Genomic DNA, 10,015 nt, shown 5'->3' on the forward strand with positions numbered 1-10,015 from the left:
AACATGTTCATACAGAGAGAGCTGGCTACATGGCTGATGAGTCCAACATGTCCATATACAGAGAGCTAGCTAGATGTCAGACAAGTCCAATATGTTCATAGGCAGAGAACTATCTACATGTCAGTTCTTTACAATATATCCATGCACAGAGAGCTAGCTACATGGCACATAAGTCTAAAAAGTCCATATAGAGAGAGCCAGCTACATGCCATAATAGTGCAACATTTCCATATAAAGAGTTTTAGCTACATGTCAGATAAGTCCAACGTGTCCATATACTCAGTACTATCTACATGGCAGAAGATTCCAACATGTCTATATACTGAGAGTTAGCTACATGGCAGAAGAGTACAATAAGGGAATATAAAGAGGACTAGCTACAAGGCAGATGAGTCCATCATGTTCATACAAAGATATCTGGAAACAGGCTGATGAGTGCAACATGTCCATATACAAATAGCTAGCTAAATGGCAGACAAGTCCAATATGTTCATATACAGACAGCTACCTACATGGCAGATCTGCCCATCATATCCATGCACAGAGAACTAGCTACATGGCAGTCGAGTCCAAAATGTCCATATACAGAGAGCTAGCTTCATGGCAGAGTATTGCAACATTTCTATATACAGGGCTGTAGCTACATGGCATATGAGTCCAACATGTCCATATAATGAGAGTTAGCTACATGGCAGAGTAGTCCAACATGTCCATAGACAGAGTACTAGCTACATGGCAAATGATTCCTACATGTCCATATACTGAGAGTTAACTACATGGCAGGTGAGCCCAACATGTATACATATAGAGAAGTATCTACAAGGCAGATGAATCCAACATGTTCATATAGGGAGAGCTTGCGACATGTCTGATGAGTCCAGCGTGTCTATACACAGAGAGATAGATACATGTAAGAAAAGTCCAATAAGTTCATATACAGAGAGCTACCTACATGGCAGATCAGTTCAACATATCCATGGACAGAGATATAGGTACATTGCAGACGAGTCCAAAATGTATAAACAGAGAGAGCTAGCTACATAGCAGAGTGGTGCAACATTTCTATATACAGAGTTCTAGCTACATGGACGATGAGTCCAACGTGACCATATACTGAGTGCTAGCTACATAGCAGAGTAGTCCAACATGTACATATGCAGAATACTACCTACATGGCAGATGACCCTAACATGACCATATACTGAAAGTTAGCTACATGGCAGATGAGTCCAACTTTTGTATATATAGAGGACTGGCTACAGGAAGATGATTCCAACATGTTCATACAGACAGAGCTGGCTACATGGCTGATGAGTCCAACATGTCCATATACAGATAGCTAGCTACATGGCAGACAAGTAGAATATGTTCATATACAAAGAGTTACCTACATGGCTGATCAGTACAAGATATTCATGCACAGAGAACTAGCTACATGGCAGAAGTCCAAAATGTGAATATAGAGAGGACTACCTCAATGCAGATGAGTTCTACGTATTCATACAGAGAGAGCTGACTATATGGCAAAGGAGTCCAACGTGTCCCTATACAGAGATCTAGCTACATGGCAGATGAGTCCAACTTTTGTATATATAAAGGACTAGCTACAAGGCAGATGAGTCCAACATGGTCATACAGAGAGAGCTGGCGACATGGATGATGAGTTCAATAATTCCATATACACAGAGCTAGATACATGGCAGACACGTCCAATTTCTTAATATGCAGAGAACTACTTACATGGTAGATCAGTCCAATATATTCATGCACGGTGAGACTACATGGCAGACAAGTCCAAAATGTCCACATACAGAGAACTATCTACATGGCAGAGTAGTGCAATATTTCCATATACAGAGTTCTAGTTACATGGCAGATGAGTCCAACATGTCCATATACTGAGAGACAGATACATGACAGATGAGTCCAACTTGTGTATATATAGAGGACTAGGTACAAGGAAGATGAGTCCAACATGTTAACACAGAGAGTGCTGGATACATGGCTGATGAGTCCAACATGTCCATGTAGAGAGATCAAGCTACATGGCAGACAAGTCCAATATGTTCAATTACAGAGAGCTACCTACATGTTATATCAGTCCAACGTATCCATGCACAGAGACTTAGCTACATGGCAGACAAGTCGAAAATGTTCATGAACAGATAGCTAGCTACATAGCAGCGTAATGCATCATTTCCATATACAGATTTCTAGCTACATGGCAAATGAGCCCAACATGTCCATATACAGAAAGCCAGCTACGTGGCAGATGAGTCCATCGTGTCCATATACTGAGAGTTAGCTACATGGCAGAGTAGTCCAACATGACCATATACAGAGCGTTAGCTACATGGCAGATAAGTCCGACATGTATATATAGAGGACTAGCTTCAAGGCAGATGAGTTCAACATGTTCATATACAGAGAGCTGGCTACATGGCTGATGAGTACACCATGTCCATATACTGAGAGTTAGCTACATGACAGATGAGTCCAACATGTATATAGAGAGGCCTAGCTACAAGGCAGATGATTCCAACATGCTATTTCAGAGAGAGATGGCTACATGGCTGATGAGACCAACATGTCCATATACAGAGAGTTAGCTACTCTCTGTATGAACAGAGATCACTCCAACATATCTATTCACAGAAAGCTAGCTACATGGCAGATGAGTCCAAAATGTCCATATACAGATAGCTAGCTACACGGTAGAGTAGTGCAACATTTCCACATGCAGAGTTCTACCTACATGACAGATGTGTCCAACGTGTCCATATACTGAGAGCTAGCTACATGACAGATGATACCAACATGTGTATATTTACACGGCTAGCTACAAGGCAGATGATTTGAACATATTCATACAGAGATAGCTGGGTACATGGCTGATGAATCCAACATATCCATATACTGAGAGCTAGTTCCTTGATAGACAACTCTAATATGTTCATATGCAGTGAGCTTCCTACATGGCAGATCAGTCCAGCATATCTATGAACAGAGAGCTAGCTACATGGAAGATAAGTCCAACATATCCATGAACGGAGAGCTAGCTACATGGCAGACGACTCCAAAATATCCATATGCAGAGTGCTAGATACGTGACAGAGTAGTGCAACATTTCCAAATCTAGCTATATGCCAGATGAGTCCAACGTGTCCATATACTGAGAGCTAGCTATATGGTAGTGTAGTCAAACATGTCCATATACAGATTATTAGCTACATGGCAGATGAGTCCAACATGTCCATATAATGAGAGTTAGCTACATGAAGATGAGTCCAACATATATATATATATACACACGATTAGCTACAAAGCAGAGAAGTCCAACATATTCATACAGATAGATCTAGGTACATGGAAGGAGAGTCCAAAATGCCCATATACATGGCACATGAGGCCAACATGTGTATATATAGAGGACTAGTTACAAGACAGATAAGTCCAACATGTTCATACAGAGAGTGCTGGGTACATGGCTGATGAGTCCAGCATGTCCATATAAAGAGAACAAGTTACATGGAAGACAAGTCCAATATGTTCATATGCAGTGAGCTACCTACATGGCAGATCAGTCCAGCATATCTATGCACAGAGAGCTAGCTACATGGCAGATAAGTTCAACATATCCATGCACAGAGAGCTAGCAACATGGCAGAGTAGTGCAACATTTCCATATGCATAGTACTAGCTACATGGCAGATAAGTCCTACATGTCCACATGCTGAGAGTTAGGTACAGGACAGATGATTCCAACATGTGTATATTTAGAGGGCTAGCTACAAGACAGATGAGTCAAACATATTCATACAGACAGACCTGGATTCATGGCTGATGAGTCAACATGCCCATATACTGATAGCTCCTACATGGCAGACAAGTCCAATATGTTCATATACAGAGAGCTACCTACATGGCAGATGATTCCAACATGTCAATGCACAGGGAGCTAGCTACATGGTAGACAAGTCCAAAATGTTCATGTATAGATTGATAGCTATATGGAAGAGTAGTGCAACATTTTCATATACAGATATCTATCTACATGGCAGATGAGTCTAACGTGTGCATATACTGAGAGCCAGCTACATGGCAGATGAGTCCAACATGTCCATATAATGAGAGCTAGCTACATGGTAGATTAGTCCAGCATGTGAATATAAAGGGTTCTAGCTACATGGCAGATGAGTCCCCCATGTCCTTACACTGAGAGCTAGTTTCTTGGTAGACAAGTCCCATAAGTTCATATGCAGAGAGCTACTGACATGGCAGATCAGTCCAGCAAAGAGGGCTAGTTACATGGCAGACTAGTCCAAAATGACCACATACAGATCGCTAGCTACATGACAGAGTAGTGCAATATTTCCATATACAGAGTTCTAGCTACATGGCAGATGAGTCCAACATGTGTATATTTAGAGGACTATCTAAAAGGCAGATGAGACGAACATATTCATGCAGAAAGAGCTGGCAACATGACTGATGAGAACAACATGTCCATATACTGACAGCTAGCTAAATGGCAGACCAGTCCAACATATCCATGCAGAGAGATTTAGCTACATGACAGATGTGCCCAACATGTCCATGTACTAAGAATTAACTATATGGCAGATGTGTCTAATGTGTTCATATAAAGAGAGCTAGCTACATGGCAGACAAGTCAAATATGATCATATACAGAGAGCTACCTCAATGTCAGATCAGTACACCATATCTATGTACAGAGAGCTAGCTACATGGCAGACGTGTCCAATATACTCATATACAGAGAGCTAAATACAGGGAAGATCACTGCAACATATGCATGCACAGAGAGATAGCGACATGGCAGATGAGTCCAAAATGTCCATATACAGATAGCTAGCTACATGGCATAGTAGTGCATCATATCCATATACAGAGTTCTAGCTACAATGCAGATGAATACAACGTGTGCATATACTGAGAGCTACCTACATGGCAGATGAGTCCAATGTGTCCATATACTGAGAGTTAGCTATATGCCAGAGTACTCCAACATGTCCATATACAGAGTTCTAGCTACATGGCAGATGAATACAACATGTCCATCTACTGAGAGTTAACTACATGGCAGATGAGTCCAACATGTATATATAGAGGACTAGCTAAAAGGCAGATGATTCCAACATGTTCATACACAGAGAGCTGGCTACATGACTGATGAGTACAACATGTCCATATACAGAGACCTAGCTACATGGCAGACAAGTCCAATATTTTCATATACAGAGAGGTACCTACATGGCAGATCAGTCCAACATATCCATGAACAGACAGCTAGATACATGGCAAACAAGTCCAAATTGTCCATATACAGAGAGTTGGCTACATAACAGAGTAGTGCAGCATTTCCATATACAGGGTTCTAGCTACATCGCAAATGAGTCCAATGTGTCCATACACTAAGAGCTAGCTACATGGCAGAGTAGTCCAACATGTCCATATACAGAGTCCCAGCTACATGGAAGATGCATCCAACATGTCCATATACTGAGAGTTAGCTACATGGTAGACAAATCCCATATGTTCATATGCAGAGAGCTACCTACATGGCAGATCAGTGCAACGTATCCATGGATGGAGAGCTAGCCAGCTACATGGGAGACCAGTCCAAAAGTCCATATGCAGAGAGCTAGCTACTTGGCAGAGTAGTCCAACATGTCCATATACAGAGTACTAGCTTCAAGGCAGATGAGTCCAACATGTCCGTAAACTGAGAGTTAGGTACATGGCAGATGAGTCCAACATGTGTACATTTACAGGGCTAGCTATAAGGCAGATGAGTCGAACATATTCATACAGAGAGAGCTGGATACATGGCTGATGAATCCAACATGTCCAGATATTGAGAGCTAGTTACTTGATAGACAAGTCCAATATGTTCATATGCAAAGAGCTAACTACATATTCGAGTAGTGCAACATTTCCATACACAGAACACTACCTACAATGCAGATGAGTCCAACATGTACATATACTGAGAGCTAGGTACATGGCAGAGTGGCCCAGCATGTTCATATACAGACTACTATCTACATGGAAGATGAGTCCAACATGTGTAAATTTAGAGGGCTAGCTACAAGGCAGATGATTCCAACGTATTCATACAGAGAGAGCTGGCTATATGGCTGATGAATCCAACATGTCCATATACTGAGAGCTACCTACATGGCAGACAAGACGAACGTGTCCACATACTGAAAGTAAGCCACATGGAAGAGTAGTCCAACATGTCCATATACAGAGTACTAGATACATGGAAAATGAGTCCAACATGTCCAAATACTAAGAGTTAACTACATGGTAGATGAGTCCAACATGTGTATACAGAGATCTAGCAACAAGGCAGATGATTCCAAAATGTTTATACAGAGAGAGCTGGATACATGGCTGATGAGACAAACATGTCCATTTACAGAGATCTAGCTACATGGCAGACAAGTCCAATATGTTCATATACAGAGAGCTACCTACATGGCAGATAAGTCCAAAATATCCATGCATAGAGAGCTAGCAACATGGCAGACGAGTCCAAAGTGTCCATATACAGAGAGCTAGCTACATGACAGAGTAGTGCAACATTTCCATATACAGAGCTCTAGCTAGATGGCAGGTGAGTCCTATGTGTCCATATACAGAGAGCTAGCTACAGGGCAGAGTATTCCAACATATCCATATACTTAGTTCTAGCTACATGTCAGATGAGTCCAACATGTCCATATACTGAGAGACAGCTACATGGCAGATGAGTCCATCGTGTCCATATACTGAGAGTAAACTACATGGCATTGTAGTCCAACATGTCCATATACAGAGAGTTATCTAAATGGCAGATGAGTCCAACATGTATATATAGAGGCCTAGCTTCAAGGCAGATGAGTTCAACATGTTCATATACAGAGAGCTTGCTGCATGGCTGATGAGTACACCATGTCCATATACTGAGAGTTAGCTACATGGCAGATGAGTCCAACATGTATATATAGAGGACTAGCTACAAGGCAGATGATTCCAACATGCTATTTCAGAGGGAGCTGGCTACATGGCTGACGAGTCCAAAATGTCCATATACTGATAGCTCCTGCATGGCAGACAAGTCCAATATGTTCATATACAGAGAGCTACCTACATGGCAGACAAGTCCAACATATCCATGCACAGAGAACTAGCTTCATGGCAGACAAGTCCAAAATGTCCATATACAGAGTAATAACAACATAGCAGGTGAATCCAACATGTTCATATATTAAGAGTTAGCTACATGGCAGATGAGACCAACGTGTCCATATGCTGAGAGCTAGCTACATGGCAGAGTAGTCCAACATGTCCATATACACAGTACTAGCTACATGGCATATAAGTCCAACATGTCCATATACTGATAGTTAGCTACATGAAGATGAGTCCAACATGTGTATATATAGACGATTAGCTAAAAGGCAGATGAGTCCAACATGTTCATACAGAGAGAGCTAGGTACATAGAAGACGGGTCCAAAACATTCATATACATGGCTGATGAGGCCAACATGAGTATATATAGAGGACTAGCTTTAAGGTATATAAGTCCAACATGTTCATATACAGAGAACAAGCTATATGCCACACAAGTCCAATATGTTCATATACAGATCACTCCACCATATCCATGTACAGAGAGCTAGCAACATGGCAGAAGAGTCCAAAATGTCCATATATAGAGAACTAGCTATATGGCAGAGCAGTGCAACATTTCCATATACAGAGTACTAGCTACATGACAGATGAGTCCAACATGTTCATATACTGAGAGTTAGCTACATGTCAGTGTAGTCCAACATGTGTATATTTAGAGGGCTAGCTACAAGACAGATGGGTTGAAAATATTCATACAGACAGAGCTGGCCCCATGGCTGATGATTCCAACATGTCCATATACTGACAGCTCCTGCATGGCAGACAAGTCCAATATGTTTATATACAGAGAGCTACCTACATGGCAGACGAGTCCAACATATCCATGCACAGAGAACTAGCTACATTGCAGGCAAGTCCAAAATGTCCATATACAGAGTACTGACAACATAGCAGGTGAATCCAACATGTTCATATATTGAGAGTTAGCTACATGGCAGATGAGACCAACATGTCCATATGCTGAGAACTAGCTATATGGCAGATTAGTGCCACATGACCATATACAGAGTACTAGCTACATGGCATATAAGTCCAACATGTCCATATACTGATAGTTAGCTACATGACAGATGAGTCCAACATGTGTATGTTCAGAAGGTAAGCTACAAGGCAGATGAGTCCAACATGTTCATACACAGAGAGCTGGCTACATGGCAGATGAGTCCAAAATGCCAATATTCAGAGTACTAGCTACATGTCAGAGTAGTGCAACATTTCCATATACAGAGCTCTAGCTAAATGGCAGATGAATCCAACATGTCTATAAACTGGGAGCTTGCTACAAAGCAGAGTAGTCAAGCATGTCCATATACAGAGCACTAGCTATATAGCATGTGAATACAACATGTCCATATACTGAGAGTTAGCTACATGACACATCAGTCTAACATATGCATGTTTAGAGCTTTAGCTCCAAGGCAGATAACTCAAACATGTTCATACACAGAGAGCTGGCTCCCTAGCTGATGAGTCCAACATGTCCATATACAGAGAGCTAGCTACATGGCAGACAAGTCCCATATGTTCATCTATAGAGAGCTAACTTAATGGCAGATCACTCCAGCATATCTATGCACAGAGACCTAGCTACATGGAAGACGAGTCCAATACGTTCATATACAGAGAGTTAAATACAGGGCAGATCAGTGCAACATATCCATGCACCTAGAGCTAGCTACATGGCAGATGAGTCCAAAATGTCCATATACAGATAGCTAGCTAAATGGCATAGTAGTGCATCATTTCCATATACAGAGTTGTAGGTACATGGCAGATGAGTCCAACGTGTGCATATACTGAGAGTTAGCTATATGACAGAGTACTCCAACATGTCCATATACAGAGTACTAGCTACATGGTAGATGAGTCCAACATGTCCATCTGCTGAGAATTAGCTACATGGCAGATAAGTCCAACATGTATATATAGAGGACTAGCTACAAGGAAGTTAAGTCCAACATGCTCATACACAGAGAGATGGCTACATGGCTGGTGAGTACAACATGTCCATATACAGACAGCTAGGTACATGGCACACAAGTCCAATATTTTCATATACAGAAAGGTACCTACATGGCAGATCAGTCCAACATATCCAGGAACAGAGAGCTAACTACATGTCAGACGAGTCCAAATACAGAGAGCTGGCTACATGACAGAGTAGTGCAACATTTCCAAATACAGAGTTCTTGCTACATGGCAGATGAGTCCAATATGTCCATATACTGGGAGCTAGCTTCATGGCACAGTAGTCCAACATGCCCATATACAGAGCACTATCTACATGGCAGATGAATCCAACATGTCCAAATACTAAGAGTTAGCTACATAACACATGAGTCCAACATGTGTATGTTTAGAGCGTTAGCTACAAGGCAGATAACTCAAACATGTTCACACACAGAGAGCTGGCTATATGACTGATGAGTCCAACCTGTCCATATACTGAGAGCTAGCTACATGGCAGAAAAGTCCTTATGTTCATATAAAGAGAGCAACCTCTATGGCAGATCAGTCTAGCATATTTATGCACAGAGAGCTAGCTACATGGCAGACGAGTCAAAAATGTCCATATAAAGAGAGCTAGCTACATGACATAGTAGTGCAACATTTCCATATATAGAGTTCTAGCTTCATGGCAGATGACTCCAACGTGTCCAAATACTGAGAGCTAGCTACATGGCAGAGTAGTCCAACATGTCCATATACTGAGTACTAACTACATGGCAGATAAGTCCAACATGTTTACATACAGAGAGCTAGCTACCTGGCAGATGAGTCAATCATGTGTATATATTGAGGCATAG

The sequence above is a fragment of the Chrysochloris asiatica genome, unplaced genomic scaffold, assembly GCF_000296735.1.
Source record: "Chrysochloris asiatica unplaced genomic scaffold, ChrAsi1.0 scaffold00152, whole genome shotgun sequence".
Classification (NCBI taxonomy): Eukaryota; Metazoa; Chordata; class Mammalia; order Afrosoricida; family Chrysochloridae; genus Chrysochloris; species Chrysochloris asiatica.